We start from the raw sequence: 16558 nt of genomic DNA, 5'->3' as shown, positions 1-16558 counted from the left end.
CTTAATCTCTGGTTTTGAATTTCTAAACCTACTTATGTAATTGTTCCCTAATGTTTCCCACACCATGTAACTCCAAAAGAAGAACAAAATCAGCTTATTGCCTAATGATGGAACAGGAGTTATTGTGATAATTACCCAACTCAATGTTGGAGAATGACAATATTTTACTGTGTACTTACTGTAGGCAAATTACTATGTCAGAAGCCAATGTCAGCAGTGGATGACACGCTTCCAAAAAGCCTACAGACAAGCTGACGTGTACAAGGCAGCCCAGGATTGATCATCTAATTGTACAAAACTCAGCACTTTTGTATTCTTTCTTTCTTTTTTATCTAATTGGGATTTACTTCAGATACTTATAACTACCCTTATTCTAGCATTATCCTTATATAGAAGCCCATCTAAATTTTGTTTTCTAACATTTTCTGCCTTTTAATCAACTCTCTTATTTTGACCCCATGTTTCTCTTTCCTCTTTTATAATTAATTTCAAGTATGAGGATGGGGAGATTGAGCAAAGATGATTCTATTTCTCTTTTACTCTTTTCCTTTATTTTTCTTTTGCTGCAATCAACCATCTGCACTGCCAACTTCTCTCAGTTAAGGTAAACATCAGACCCTAGTCTTCTTTGTTTGCCTTTTAATTCAGACACTTTCAAGTGTTCTAACAAATACACCTTTCCTCTAATTAGCTAAGGCAAAACTGTGTAGAGGATGACGTGTGCCCTGGAATAGTTTCTGCTTGGATTTCTCCCCATGCAGCCTGCTGCTTGGTATTGATATCTCCTTCCAACAGTATCACATGGTAGATTGGAATTCCAGCTCTGTAACTCACCTGTGACTGGATCTAACTTTCAGATATCTCACGTTCCTTGTTTGTAAACTGGAGACAGTAATAGTACATGCCTCATATGGTTGCTCTGATAATTAAATAAAACTTGTGTTATCATCTTATCTTAACTCATTATGATCATTTAATAAAGTATCTGCTATCCTTACCACCACTACCATCACCCAGCACTTATAATCATCATCCTAGGGTTTTCCCCAACTCCCTTATCAGCCTATGTTGACATTTCCTGGTCCATACAGCTGTGCTGGAGAAGGCAATGGCACCTCACTCTAGCACTCTTGCCTGGAAAATTCCATGGACGGAGGAGCCTGGTAGGCTGCAGTCCACGGGGTCCCAAAGAGTCGGACACGACTGAGCAACTTCACTTTCACTTTTCAGTTTCTTGCATTGGAGAAGGAAATGGCACCCCACTCCAGTATGCTTGCCTGGAGAATCCCAGGGATGGGGGAGCCTGGTGGGCTGGCGTCTATGGGGTTGCACAGAGTCAGATACAACTGAAGCGACTTAGCAGCAGCAGCAGCAGCAGCACAGCTGTGCTAAGTTGCTTCAGTCACATCTGACTCTCTGCGACCATATGGACTGTAGCCTGCCAGGCTCCTCTGTCCATAGGATTCTCCAGGCAACAATAGAGTCACCGTGCTCTCCTCCAGGGGATCTTCTAGACTCAGGGCTCAAACCTGCATCTCCTGTGGCTCCTGCATTGCAGGCGGATTCTTACCGCTAAGACACCAGGGAAGCCCCACATACAGCTAAGAGCTGCTTTATTTCTCACTCTTCCTGCACTACTGGGTTTTTTTTTTTTTTTTTTTGGCCTTTTCATGCAGCTTGCAGAGTCTTAGTTTCCCAACCAGGTATTGTGCCCTTGGCAGTGAAAGCAGGGAGTCCTAATCACTGGACTGCAAGGGAAGTCCCTTTATGGTACTTAAAATCATACTCTTTAATATAAAGAGTTGGCTTTGCTTTAGTCAATTAAAAGGGGAAAAAAAACCAAACCTGACTAATTCAATCAAAGATACCCAGATATGTAGTGAGTCTTTTAGAAGATTCGGGATACAAGGAGGATTTCTTATTTACAAGTCAAAGTCTAACATTTACTCCCAAGCTTTAATTTGTTGTATTGCATCTCCAGTCACAGAAAATAGTTATACAGCCAACTTGAATCAATACTAGAATGGGGATCAGCTAACATGATCAGTTCAGTTTAGTTGCTCAGTCCTGTCTGACTCTCTGTGACCCCATGGACTGCAGCATGCCAGGCCTCCCTGTCCATTGCTAACATGATAATGAGATATAATTTTGATTTTGGCAATAATTCTGTGAAGGAATTATGGCAAAATGATGTCTATTTAATCTTAGTTGGGGGAAAGGTGTTTATTTTTGGTACTTAGTTTGAATAGTTTCATTATGAAAAATTAAAGAATAACTATGCTTCCCTCATAAGCCCTAAATGTCTCCACTGGCAATGTCCGGGAATGTAATATCATATCTTCCCAGAATAGTCTCCTCCTTTTATCTCCAGAATTGCATTATTTAATTACTGTGCTATTTAACTAAAATATTTTAAAACTAATTAGACACTGTTTTGTTTTAACTATTTCTCCAGATGTCTGCTTTGCTTACCAGCCAAATGTAGGAAATGATGGCAAACAAAGCTTGGTGGAAGCTGCATGTTTAACTGTTTATGGGTGCCGTATAATACCAATACTGTCATTTTAAATGTACTTTACTGTTCTTATAGGTTTTTACACTCTCTGCCATTTCTATTACTGATGCTTCTGTGCTTCTTCCTGCTCATTTAAGCTGAAACCCCTTGTCATACCCAACCTCTAAAATCGAGATGATATTTATTTTGAATATTTACTTCAAAATAAAAAAATATCTATGTATCTCAAGACATATCTCAATTACTGAAAAAATCCTCTACTTGCAGGAGATGAGACGTTTCTTGCATTTATATTATAGATGGACAAATAGAAGTGCAGGACTTTAAACCCCAATTAAGATAATAAAAAAAATAACTGTAGCTAACATTTATTGAAAACTCACTCTGTTGCTTGTTATAAATTTTTTTTAATCCTTTCAACAACCCCATTGTTGTTGTTGCTGCTCAGTCACTAAATTGTGTCTGACTTTTGTGACCCCATGGTCTGCAGCACACTAGGCTCTTCTGTCCTCCACTATTTTCCAGCATTTGCTCACATTCATATCCATTGAGTTTGTGATGCTACTTAACTGTCTCTTCCTCTGCTTCCTTCTTTTCCTTTTGCCTTTAGTCTTTCCCAGCATCAGGGTCTTTTCCAGTGAGTTGGCTCTTTGCATCAAGTGGCCAAGTTATTGGAGCTTCAACTTCATTCCTTCCATTAACTATTCAGGGTTGATGCTCTTTAGGATTGACTGTTGATCTTCTTGCAGTCCAAGGGACTCTCAACAGTCTTCTCCAGCATCACAATTCAAAAGCATCAATTCTTCAGCACCCAGCTCTCTTTATGGTCCAAATCTCATATCCGTACATGACTACTGGAAAAACCATACCTTTGACTATATGGACCTTTGTCAACAAAGTGATGTCTCTGCTTTTTAATTCGTTGTCTAGGTTTGTCAAAGCTTTCCTTCCAAGGAGGAAGCATCTTTTAATTTCATGGTTGTGGTCACTGACCGCACTGATTTCAGTTCAGTTCAGTCCAGTCTCTCAGTCGTGTCTCACTCTTTGCGACCCAATGCACTGCAGCACGCCAGGCTTCCCTGTCCACCACCAACTCCCAGAGCTTACTCAAACTCATGTCCATCGGGTCAGTGATGCCATCCAACCATCTCATCCTCTGTTGTCACCTTCTCCTCTTGCCTTCAATCTTTCCCAGCATCAGGGTCTTTACATATGAGTCAGTTTTTCACACCAGATAGCCAAAGTTTGGAGCTTCAGCTTCAGTATCAGTCCTTTCAATGAATATTCAGGACTGATTTCCTTTAGGATTGAGTGGTTGGATCTCCTTGCAGTCCAAGAGACTCTCAAGAGTCTTCTCCAACACCGCAGTTCAAAAGCATCAATTCTTCGGTGCTCAACTTTTTTTATAGTCCAACTCTCACATCCATACATGACTACTGGAAAAAACATAGCTTTGACTAGATGGACCTTTGTTGGCAAAGTAATGTCTCTGCTTTTTAATATGTTGTCTGGGTTGGTCATAGCTTTTCTTTTAAGGAGCAAGCATCTTTTAATTTCATGGCTTCAGTTACCATCTGCAGTGATTTTGGAACTGAAGAAAATAAAGTCTGTCACTGTTTCCACTGTTTCCCCATCTATTTGCCATGAAATGATGGAATCTGATGCCATGCTCTCTGTTTTTTGAATGTTGAGTTTTAAGCCAGTTTTTTCACTCTTCTCTTTCACCCACATCAAGTGGCTCTTTAGTTCTTCTTCACTTTCTGCCATGTGTTATCATCTGCACATCTGAGGTTATTGATATTTCTCCTGGCAATCTTGGTTCCAGTTTGTGATTCATCCAGCCCAGTATTTCACATGATAGAAACTAAACAGACAAGGTGACAGTATACAGTCTTGATATACTCCTTTCTCAATTTTGAATCAGTTTATTGTTCCATGGCCAGTTCTAACTTTTGCTTCTTGATCTACATACAGGTTTCTTAGGAGACAGTAAGGTGGTCTGGTATTCCCATCTTTTTAAGAATTTTACACAGTTTGTTGCGATCCACACAGTCAAAGGTTTTAGCAGAGTCAATGAAGCAGAAATATATCTTCTTCTGGAATTCCCTTGCGTTCTCTAAGATCCAGTGGATGCTGGCAATTTGATCTCTGATTCCTCTGCCTCTTTGAAACCCAGCTTGTACATCTGGAATTTCTTGGTTCATGTACTGCTAAAGATTAGCTTGAAAGATTTTGAGCATAACCTTGCTAGCATGTGAAATGAGTGCAATTGAATGGTAGTTTGAGCATTTTTTGACACTGGCCTTCTTTGGGATTGGAATGAAAAATGACATTTTCCAGTCCTGTGGCCAGTGCTGAGTTTTCCAAATTTGCTCACATATTGAGTGCAGCACTTTAACAGCATCATCTTTTAGGATTTGAAATAGCTCAGTTGGAATTCAGTCATGTCCACTAGCTTTGTTGGAAGTATTGCTTCCTAAGGCCCACTTAATTTCACACTTCAGGATTTCTGGCTCTAGGGCAGTGACCACACCGTTGTGGTTATCTGAGTCATTAAGACCTTTTTTTGTATAGTTATTCTATATATACTTGCTACCTCTTCTTAATCTCTTCTGCTTCTGTTAGTTCTTTACTGGTTCTGTCCTTTATCATGCCTATCCTTGTACGAAATGTATCTCTAATTTTCTTGAAGAGATCTCTAGTCTTTCCCATTCTATTCGTTTCCCCTATTTCTTTGCATGTTCATTTAAGATGGCCTTCTTATCTCTCTGTCCTCTTCTCTGGAACCCTTCATTCAGTTAGGTATATCTTTCCCTTTCTTCCTTGCCTTTTGTTTCTCTTCTTTCCTCAGCTACTTATAAAGCCTTCTCAGAAAACCCTTCTTGCATTTCTTTTTCTTTGGGATGACTTTGGTTACTGGCTCCTGCACAAATAGTTCTCCTGTGTCCATAGTTCACTCTGTTCACTCTGTCTACCAGATCTAATCCCTTGAATCTATACATTACCTCCACTGTATTATCATAAGCAATTTGATTAAGGTCATACCTGACTGGCCCAGTGATTTTCCCTACATTCTTCAAGTTAAGCCTGAATTTCGCAATAAGGAGCTTATGATCTGAGCTACCATCAACTCCAGCTCTTGTTTTTGCTAACTGTGTAATGCTTCTCCATCTTTGTGTACAAAGAACATAATTGATCTGATTTCAGAATTGACCATCTGGTGATGTCCATGTGTAGAGTAATCTCTTGCGTTGCTGGAAAGGGGTATTTGCTATGACCAGTGTGTTCTCTTGGCAAATTTCTGTTAGCCTTTGCCCCACACTCCAAGGCCAAATCTGCCTGTACTCTGGGTGTCTCTTTACTTCCTACTTTTGCATTCCAAAGTCCTATGATGAAAAGGACATCTTTTTCTGGTGTTAGTTCTAGAATGTGTTGTAGGTCTTCATAGAAACAGTCAATTTCAGCTTCCTCAGCATCAATGATTGTGGCATAGACTGGGATTACTGTGATGTTGTATGGTTTGCCTTGGAAACGAACCAAGATCTTTCTGTCAGTTTTGAGGTTTCGCCCAAGTACTGCATTTTGGATGCTTTTATTGACTAACAACCCCATTAAATGTGCATTATGATTATCTTCATTTCACAGATGATAAGACTAAGGCACAGGGAGGTTATGTAACTTGCTCACAAAGGTAGATCAAGCAGGATTCACTTTCTAAACTCTGTTCTGTACAAGACTGACTTAATTACCATGCCTAGACGTGCATACATTTGCTTAAAAGGTTAGATTTCTGCCAGAGGTGTCCTAACGCTTCCTATAGTACTGACAACGTTCACAACAGCGTCAGCATCTTTTACTCTTTGTACTCACTCTAAGGAAATATTGTTCTTTTAAATGCTAGCCGTGACGCCTCTGGCCTCAGGCTTGGCCCTCTGTGGGTGACCCTCTGCCATGAGCCCTCAATCTTCAGTCTTGCTGGACCTAGCCATGGTGATGGTTTATAGAGGGGACATCACACAGGGAGCTTTGCAAAGCCTTTGGCAGACATACAAAGGCCTCTGATCTGAACACAGGGGTTTGCAAATAGTTAGGTTCAGGGATCACTTGGTGCATTTCAGGCAGACAACTCTCCTGAGACTGTTAAAACAAAACCATACATTTGTGCAGTGTTTGTGGTTTTCAAAGTCCCTTAATATATAGAATCTCACTTGACCTTCCCAATCCTTTGAGGCAGGCAGGAGCAGTATTACCATTATCTCCCTTTTTTACATTTTTAGAGAAATGTGACATTCAAAGAGGATAAGTGATTTGTCAAGCTCACAAAATGTGAAGCATTTCAAATACAGAGTCAAAGCAAGTCAGCCCTGGACACCTGTCAGGCTGCTTAAAACAACAAAGCTAGTTTTTTTCTGTAGACACTAACAAATGATGGATTTGAAAATAACAAAAACAACATGATCAAAGCAATACTGCTTTCTGATATCTCTGTTTATCTTCTTACTTCCAAATCCCACTCACTACTGTCTGGTCAAAAACCAACCATGCTGACAGAACCTTATCACTAAAGATGGATAATTATGATGGGCGTGTGGTTCATACAGTACGTTTCCAGTCCCCATGAGCCCCTAGTTCTGTCATCTATAGTGTTCTTCATTGGCTCTAACCAACATGTTTATATTAAAAAACAAGAGTCTGACAAAATCTGCGGTAGCTTTTAAATATTTTTTATGATGTTTCTTTTCAGTAACTGACATTTTGATTTTGATCAGCTTCAAAAGCAACTTGGATTTTCTGCTCTCTTAATATGAAAGTAAGTTTGGTGTCATTTCTGTATCAAGCAACAGTGATAAATATTGCTTTATGTGTCGGGGATGTTCTGGAAAGTTATCTGTAAACTGAATCACCAAAAATGTGATTGAGGCTCTTAAAGTGAAGACTGCTTTGATAAGAAATATCACTTACTGATGTGTTATAATTTCACAGTCAGCTTTATCAAACCAGAGTAGACCTTAGAATTTTTCTCTCTCTCTGTGTATGCAGGTGTAATTTTTAAGTACATAATGATAAAATAGTTTTTACTCATTACTCTCTCATTACTCTGTAGCCAGAATTCTTAAGTTACAAGTTTGTGCTACTATAGTAGTTATAATATGAGTGAGCATGATTTTGAAAGACTTAACCAAACACAGGTTGGATAGCCATTTAGAAAACTAATATACATGCTTATCACTGTCACTGGAATTAGAGGAACTGACCATTTTATTTACTTGCTTTGATAGGAGAAAACTTTTCATTTCTTTTTATTCCATTACTAAGAAGGAATTCTTTGTAGAGTAGGATTATTAGAAAGGATAGGCACATAAAAAGATTGCCCTTATGAAACAAAGTGAAAGCTATTATTCTGACTGAGACCTGTCAAAGGTTTAAGAACTTTATTAGATGTGTAGGCTTTTTCTTACGGGTTAAAAGAAAGGATAGTTTCTGAATTTACATTGCCAAAACCCAGGTTATTTGAGTATTTAGTTATCAATACCTTGTATAAACAGCTGAAAATAACAGAACTGTGTTTAATGAGAGACATTTCAGAACCTTAAAGGATGAAGGAGGTGGCTGGTAAATCCCAGTAGGAAAACAACTGTTTCCCCCCAGCAAAGTCCGTTTAATTCTGATGGTCCTTTGTGACCATTTTGAAATAATTCATCAGCTCCCTGGAGACTGACAATCCTGATAGCTTCATCTGGCAGGCGAACAGTCTTGAAACCAGTTCTGCATGGCCCAGCAGCTTCAGCAGCTGAATAATTGAGTGGAAAAATCCATTATTGAAGGAATTTGATCTTCCTGCTATTTGCTTTTCCAAGAAGTTGAAAAAAAAAAAAAAAAAAAACCTATCATTGTGACCGACACATTTTTTCCTGTTACCCTGGAGGAGCTTATTTCAGAGCTTCTGTCAATCCAGGTAGATTCAAATTATACACTTACGCATTTTAAGTCATAAAAACCTTAAAATTAAATCATCAGAACTTATACAGATTTCAAAAAAATTAACTGTTATATTTTAGTATGCATTTAAAAATCTATGGGGTGTAAGCTGATCAACAAAGTACATGTTAATGAATACTTGCTGAAGGGATGAATAAACCAATTTAGCGTCCAAGCCCCATTTGAGAAGCTTATCTTAGAAATTCAGAATTTTGTCCAAATGCAGAAATTTCTATGGGTCTGAATATAAGAAATTGTATTCAACAAATCTTCAGCATCTACGTACAAGGCACTGTGGGAAAGATAGTAAGTGCCGTGTAATATAGAGGTGCCACTGTAGACCCAGCAAGTATTGTGGAAGGGTGGGAGTGTGTTATTCCAACTTGTGGTCATCAGAGAAGATTGTGTAAATCCTGACCCTGGCCTGGCAGTTTCTACAAGTTATAATTTATTTAAAGCTTGGTTTTGTGAAAAATGCTCTTCAAATAGGTTCCAGAATTTTCTTTCTGCTCCAACACAGACCATGAATAACAGAACTGAGTATAATGACTATTGTCAAAGGAATCATATCCCCGGTATATGCATCACAGTTTTTTACAAGGCAAGAATGGAGTAATTTGAATAATTTCCTTAAAGGTCATCACCTCCTTTACTACCCCCTCCAGTTCCCCAATTTTTTAGATTATGGTTTAAAGTCTATTTTTCATTTTTATACAAACATAAACTTTTATACCAACATTCACTGTAAGTCCTAGACTGATGTATTTCAGTGATAGGTTTGTACGAAACACTTCTACTGACATCATTTTGAAGGCACCACTGATTCTGTGTCCTTGATGTTTAATTATGGGGAACTTCACCACTCAGCCTTCCTCTGTAATAAAAACTGAATGGAATCATGGTTGCCAGTCACCTTACATGCAAACCTTACAGGACACCAGGGACAGACACGTCAAGCAAGGACTCAAGAGCCCAACTGCTTTCTGGAATCTTCTAGTTCCTATCCACTCCACTTGCTGCTTGTCTCCTGTATATTAAGTTCCATTCAGAAGGCAATGAAAGAAAAGAATCTGGATCTTTAACAAAGGCAAATTGCTTACAGAAAAATAAGCCTCCAATGTAAATGGTTTTCAGTTTTTAAAAAATGGACATTTTGACAGTTGACTATCACAGGAGTTGGGGCTCTCTGTGTGTAGGTTCCCACCCTTGCTGAAGATGGAATGGGTTTTTCTATGGGTTTGGGGAGCTGTGGAGCCAAGTGCAGGACAGCCACGATTTCAGGTCATGTGGCCCAGAGCCAGCTGTAGGCTCTGGCATAGAGAGTGGCTTGTGACGACCAGGCTGGCCTGGTGCTCTTGGCATTCCGGCCCTAGCTGGGAGTTGAGTAGTCTGAGTTCATGCTTGGTGCTTCTGTGGGATGAGGAAAAGCATTGCCAGTGCCAGCTGTAGGAAAAAAAAAATGCCCAAGACCTGACTCCAGCTCTCCACATGGCTGCCTGCTTTTTCCCAAGTTCAGGCCTTGGTCTGATTCCTCCTCAGAGAGGACTTCTTGACCACTCTATCCAGCAGCCACCCTCCCAAAGTCTATCTCCTTATCCTGTTTAATTTCATTCAGAGAACTTGTCACTGTCTGGAATATATGCTTCATGAGTGCTGGAGCCATGTGGATTTTGTTTACTGTTGCAATTTCAGCACCTAGAACACACCTGGCACATGTAAATACTCAATAACTTTTTGTAGAAAGGATAAAATTAAGTTGGATTTTTTTTCTTTTTATAAAAATAGGCTTTTTAGCCTATTACAAGAGTTAAGAGATAAGTTTAGTCACTAATAGGGAAGGGAAGAATCTTAAACTATCCTGTTTCCTGAATGCCCCTCTCTTCACCCCCTTCCTCTACCAACAGATTCTGATATATCTTTCAGGTGACCAAATCCTTTATGAAAAAATCTCCGTAGTGTAAAAAGAGACATTATCAGCGACCATGTGCTCTGCTTATAAATGGATTGGAAATGGGAAAAATACTGCAAACCTCTGGCTTAATGGAAAGAACATCAGAAATGAATTTCAGCACTGCATCTACTACCAGTAAATGGAGACTTGGGTAATTAATTGGTTTGTTCTTCCATCAGATATGGATAATAGTACCTACTTCATAGACCATTATGATTTAGATAAGACATTATATATGAATGCACTCAGCACAGTGTCTGACACAAAGTAGCAGCTTTATACCTCTTAGCCAGATATGAATATGCATGACTTTGGGCAGCTATAGCCCTTCTATGTACTTCAGTGTCCTTATCTGTAAAAGAGTACTAACTCCAACTCATGGGGAAACTGTGAAGAATGAATGAAATAACAGTACACCCCCTTATGAATGTTCAACGTGAGGCTCTATTTCTGGTTTTGTCATGAGCTAAGTGACTACATCAGTCTTTGGTGTCTTTAAATCTTTATCAGTAAAAAGAGGATTTTATCTTCATTATCTACTTTTTCATTTTGAGGATAAAATGAAATAAAGGTTTGGAAAATGCTAAAAGTAAAAAGTACTATGAAACATGAGTTTTTTGTCATCACCCCCATCAACATCAAAATGATGCTTTCAATGGCTCTGATAACAACTCAGATAAACAGTAAAGGTCCTATTAGAACCTGCATGACAATAATCTTTCAGTCATAAATCAACTTGGTGACTTGGAAAGTATATAGCATGAAAGTTCCATATACTTCTGAGGGTTTGTATTCTTCACAAAACAGAGCTCACTATTTCAATAAATATTTGTTGAATGGAAAGAATGGGGGCTTAATTCTCAAAAGTAGTCAGCTCAGAAAGTATTCAATAGTGAAGTAATGTTATGGTGAGAAAATCTCCTAAACAATTCTTTTACTATGAATTCAGATACCTTACTTTTCCCTCACTTCCCAACATTATGTGTGGGTCAGTGGGCCAGGAGTTACAGTTACAAGAGTTAAACACAAAATAAAAGAGTGGCAAGGAAGGCTGGGTGCATTACCCTACACAGTCATCAGGCCAAGGGCAAAGAGTCTTGAGTCCTTTCTTGTGGCCCCTGGTATAGGATGGGGAGTCTACTAGCCTGGCTGGGGCCAGAGCTTGAGGATCAATGCCATGGTGCTCCCTGGGGCTGCAGTTGCAGGACAAGGGAAACTCTTGGTGGTGTCTAGTTTAAGAGGTATAGGGCTTTTACAAAACTAAGCTAGAGCAGCTCAGGACTGCCTGTGTAACCAGACTATGGTTATCATGGGGCTTCACATGAGTCATTGTTGATGTTTGGCACTTGGTTGCTTGGGAAAAAAAGAGACTGGGTCCCTGGGTCCTTTTCTCACCACTGCTACAAGGAAAAGAAGCCTGGTGTAAGTCCTCTGTGATGTTTCCGTAACACCTAGTACACATCTACAACACAGACCTTCTTCAGCATATTCAAGTATTAAATTTTTGATGTTTCTGTCATTAGACAGTGATAGGTGCTTAGTTAATCCTTACATCCCCAGTGCTGGACAAAGTCTCTGGCATAGAAAAGGTTCTATACTGGTTAAATGAATGAGGGAGAGAACAGATAAAACGTGTGACAGGTTCTTTCACTCTCAAACCCCAATGCTGCTCTCACTTTAAAGAGAGGACAAAGGATTCATCAGTCAATTAAGGAACATCTAACATCATTACTCTGTCCTACTACTTCTTCCCCATTAGAACCAGTCCAAGAATTTCAGTTACACTTATAAGAAAAAGTTTATTTCCAAAATAGTACTTGAAAGCCACATTTAACTGAAATGATAATAAAAGGAAAGTAAATATAAAACCCTTTTGTGATAGAAACTATTAGTGGTAATTATGGTGATTCTACGTACATAGGTTTAAAAATCACACAAACTAGGAGAAATCTATAGGAATTACTCTCATTTATTATGTCACTAACTCTCAACTTGTGATCATTCAGATCGGAGTAAGAGCAAAGTTTTCTCTTTTAAAAGTAAAAAGTAGACACAGTTGGGAGAATATTTACCTATTAAAGAAAAGCCTTCAAGGCCTTTAGAAGCATTCACATACATGCAAAAGGGGCAATCACAATGCTAGCAGAAGCCAGTATGGTCAATATACAAAGCAATTTTATATACTGACTGAAAGAGGACAAATTCTAGTCAGAATTTCAGCAAAGATAATGCCAGTTCCTTTAAAATTAAGTCTATTTCAAGCTTTAATTAATTACTATTGTATTCCCTCTGAATTAATGCAAGTAAGTAACCACATTTTATTTTCTTCCACATATGTCAGTAGATGCAGGCTCTATTTGTCTATTTATATGTATAGTGAAGTAAAGTAAAGTAGACTTGAATAATCTAATGAGAATAATAAGCATTTAATTTCTTCTGGTATGACTATTATCGCAAGCCTGCAATCTACCTTTAATCAAGGGAGATCAATTTAAAGATGCATCTGCAAGTCTTAACTAAAATGCTTAATGATTCAGTTGTATCGAAGCTTGAAATATAAAGAGTGGAAACTTCATTTTGTAGTTAATTCTAAAGGCAACTTTAATGAATATTCACAAAAAGAATGACTGAGTTGAATTAAGCAGTGTGCACAAGACATACAAAATGAACAATTATGCAAAAACAAGTTTAAATGGTAAGAAATACCTTAACATGCTTTGTATACAAATTAATAAAAGAATGTTACTTCTATCAAGCAAAGTATTATTGGCTGTGTCGCCTCATATATCCATTTATCATGCCATAGCTTTGTGACTTACACCCTGCATGAATTTATCTGGCAGGCAGATGACTATACTTGCTTTTAATGAGGGAAGAACAGAAGTGATAGTATTTGTGAATTCTTTAGTTCAACTAACATTGTTATTCAGTACTCAGATATGGGTTAGACATTGGGATTGATCCTGGGGATAAAACAGAAGAATAAGATAAGGTCACTGATTCCCTCAGGGAGCTTATAGTCACTTGGGGAGGATGGACATACAAAAAGATAATGATTTAGAGCTCATTAGTCACTGCAATAAAGAGTGCAAAGGTCTAGCCATTTATCTTCTGGCAGTGAATGCTGGCCAAGTCTAAGAGTGTAAATCTTAGATTGTATTATTAGGTATTTGAATGCAGCCTTCATCTATAACAGTAGATCCTAAGATCACCAAGGCAGGTATGAAGTTCAGTGAAGAGCTTTGTGTCATGAGCTATGTTTTGTCATTAATGTGCCTTTAATCTACCTTGATACAAACAGATCTGAATAAAGTGATTTTTATTTCCTAATCTTTGATAACATTCTAAAAGATACAGGATTGCTACTGTTCTCTCTTTTTCACATTGGACAAAGAAACCTGGAAAGTGCTCACTTAGACTAGTAGCTACTCACCAATCATATTGAGATTAAAACCACAAATGGAGGAAACTACACTGGATGAAGACGCTGTTCCTTCTGAGTAGGATCTATGTGATCTGTCTCAACTGATCAATTCTACATATTTAAGTACGTCATGGGCTCACCGTGGAACTGGAGTTCACAGTGAAGGTCTTCGTTGACACCTCTTGACTAAACACATGCTTATGAGCCCTGAGAAGGTCCTACGCAGGGAGACTGGATCCTATGTGATGAAAATTAAAGAAGCAATTAGAAGTTTGGGCACTGTCATCACAGCTAGATAGAGGGCTCTTGCCTGCAGCAACAGGGAAGCCTAGGGAAGGCTTGCTCCAAACCATTTGCAGAAGAATCAGATAAACAACTGTCCTCATATCTGCCATTATTTTCATACATGCCAGCAAAGGATGTTTGAAACAGATTCCACAAGAGGAAGGGGCATTTGGTGGGAGTATTCCATTAAAAAAACTATTTAAAAAAAAAAAAAAGCCAGTTTCTATCAAAGCAGTTCATATCACCCAGCATTTAGCAGTCTTGATTGTTTAAAAAATAGAGAGTCATATGATGCACCTTAGGATTCTCTGCTACTTATTACAACATTACTCATTGGAGATATTGTAATCATAATATTACAAATGGAACTTAATTACAAAATAAAATTCTCATTTTTCACTCTTGATACGTCACTGTTCCTATTTACATCCTAACCAGATGCTATTAAGTGTAAAAAAACACAAATGATTCCCATTAACACAAAGCTTATAGTCTGGTGGGGAAAATGGGCTTCCCCATCTGAATTACAGAAAAAAATTCAAAATTTTAATAGTGCTCAGTGTTTTTTTTTTTAACTTTATTTATTTTTAATTGAAGTATAATTGCTTTACACAATTGTGTTGGTTTCTACCAAACATCAACATGAATCAGTCATAGGTTTACCCATGTCCTCTCCCATCTGAACATCCCTCCCACCTCCCTCCACATCCACCCCTTTAGGTTGTCACTGAACCCCAGTTTGAGGTCCCTGAGTCATACAGCAAATTCCTATTGGCTACCTATTTTACAGATGGTGAGGTATGTTTCCATGTTCCTCTCTCCATACCTCCCGTCTCCTTCCTTCCCACCCCAGGCATGTCCATGAGTCTGTTCTCAATGTCTGTGTCTCCACTGTTGCCCTGCAAATAGGTTCATCAGTGCCATCTTTCTAGACTCCATATATATATGTGTTAATATACAATATTCGTTGTTCTCTTTCTGACTGATTTCACTCTGTATAATAGGCTCTAGGTTCATCCAACTCATTGGGATGGACTCAAATAATTCCTTTTTATGGCTGAGTAATATTCCATTGTGTATATTCACCACAGCTTATTTATCCATTCATCTGTCAATGGACATCTAGGTTGCTTCTTTGTCCTAGCTATTGTAAATAGTGCTCAGTGTTTTTAAGAAGAGTTGTAGAGGGCTAAGAGAGCACCCATCAGGAATCCTAAATTTGGTCAAGAGGGCTGAGAGAAGTTTCCCCTGATGTTTAGGTAGAGACCTGGAGAATGACTAGGTAGAAGTGGGGTTGTCAGGGAGGCACAGAAAACAGCCCATGGAACAGTGCCTGTCACATAGTAGGCTCTTAATAAATGATTGCTTAATTAATAATGCAACAGCATGGGCTCTTTAGCCTTTTGCCAAAGCTGACAAGGGTACCATGATATCATCAAGGCTATGATTATAAGTTTTCACTGCTGGAAGCTATGCTGTGAGGTCTACAGCAGCTTCAAAGACAAGTTTCTATTTATTATGAGGTATGCCATGGAAGTCCTGCAGGAATTGTTTCACACTGCTAAGAGTCAATTTCCAAGAAATTCATGCCCTTAGAGCAACTTGACCCTGAGAAGTTGTCAAGAGATTTCTGAAGCTGTTCCCCACAGACTGAGAGCATACAAGGAGAAACTATACCATTGAGTGTGAATTTAGTCATATGTACTGCAGATTACAACAGTCTAAACCTGTGGCAATGGCAACCCACTCCAGTACTCTTGCCTGGAGAATCCCATGGATGCAGGAGCCTGGTGGGCTGCCGTCTACGGGGTCGCACAGAGTCGGACATGACTGAAGTGACTTAGCAGCAGCAGCAGCAAACCTGTGGCAAATGATCCATACGCAGCATGTCCGAAATATGATTCCCTTCACTCCATGTGCAGCACACCTTTCGCTATAGTTTAATTTACCAAACCAAGTAGGAAAGATTTGTCAGGAAATCAAAGGTACCCTCTTACTCAAGTACGCTCTCTGTACTGGCTTGTTATCCTATTATAACAAGGCTTAAAATAGAAAAAAGATGATTATAAAATAATATTTCTTTGGGCTTAATGACTCCTCTTACCCTCACACCATGTTTTATGATTTTTATCTTTCTCTAATACTAAGTGAACCAGTGGCTTATGTAATCAAGTCTGCACTCTGATTTTTGCTTGAGTGGGTGGTTTTTCTAGCTACTAAAACAATAATTAATATGTTAACCTAAAACTCCATTATGGGCATCTGAAGCTTTTGAATCCTTGAGAGACAGAGTGGTACACAGAACTTTTTGCAAATTCATATATAGCAAGCTTGTGAAAAGCAGAGTCATCTTTTAAACTATTTAAACTGGTGTATGAGGCTCTGGCTTGCTAGTAGAGCATTA

The 16558-nt window shown here is 38.7% G+C and overlaps 1 protein-coding gene and 1 long non-coding RNA gene across 3 annotated transcripts in view; one reads left to right on the top strand and one right to left on the bottom strand.

Moving 5' to 3' along the window:
• LOC133246789 (uncharacterized) overlaps positions 1–10600 on the top strand; it is a 35101-nt gene extending 24501 nt beyond the window's left edge. The window contains exon 2 of the long non-coding RNA XR_009736177.1: positions 10418–10600. This is a non-coding gene — a long non-coding RNA (uncharacterized LOC133246789). The remainder of the gene's footprint in view (positions 1–10417) is intronic.
• LHFPL3 (LHFPL tetraspan subfamily member 3) overlaps positions 1–16558 on the bottom strand; it is a 573774-nt gene that overhangs the window by 275377 nt on the left and 281839 nt on the right. The window lies entirely within an intron of this gene.

The sequence above is a fragment of the Bos javanicus genome, chromosome 4 (assembly GCF_032452875.1).
Source record: "Bos javanicus breed banteng chromosome 4, ARS-OSU_banteng_1.0, whole genome shotgun sequence".
NCBI classification, from domain to species: Eukaryota; Metazoa; Chordata; class Mammalia; order Artiodactyla; family Bovidae; genus Bos; species Bos javanicus.
Note: the sequence above shows the minus strand (reverse complement) of the source record. Positions and strands in the feature narration are given on the sequence as shown.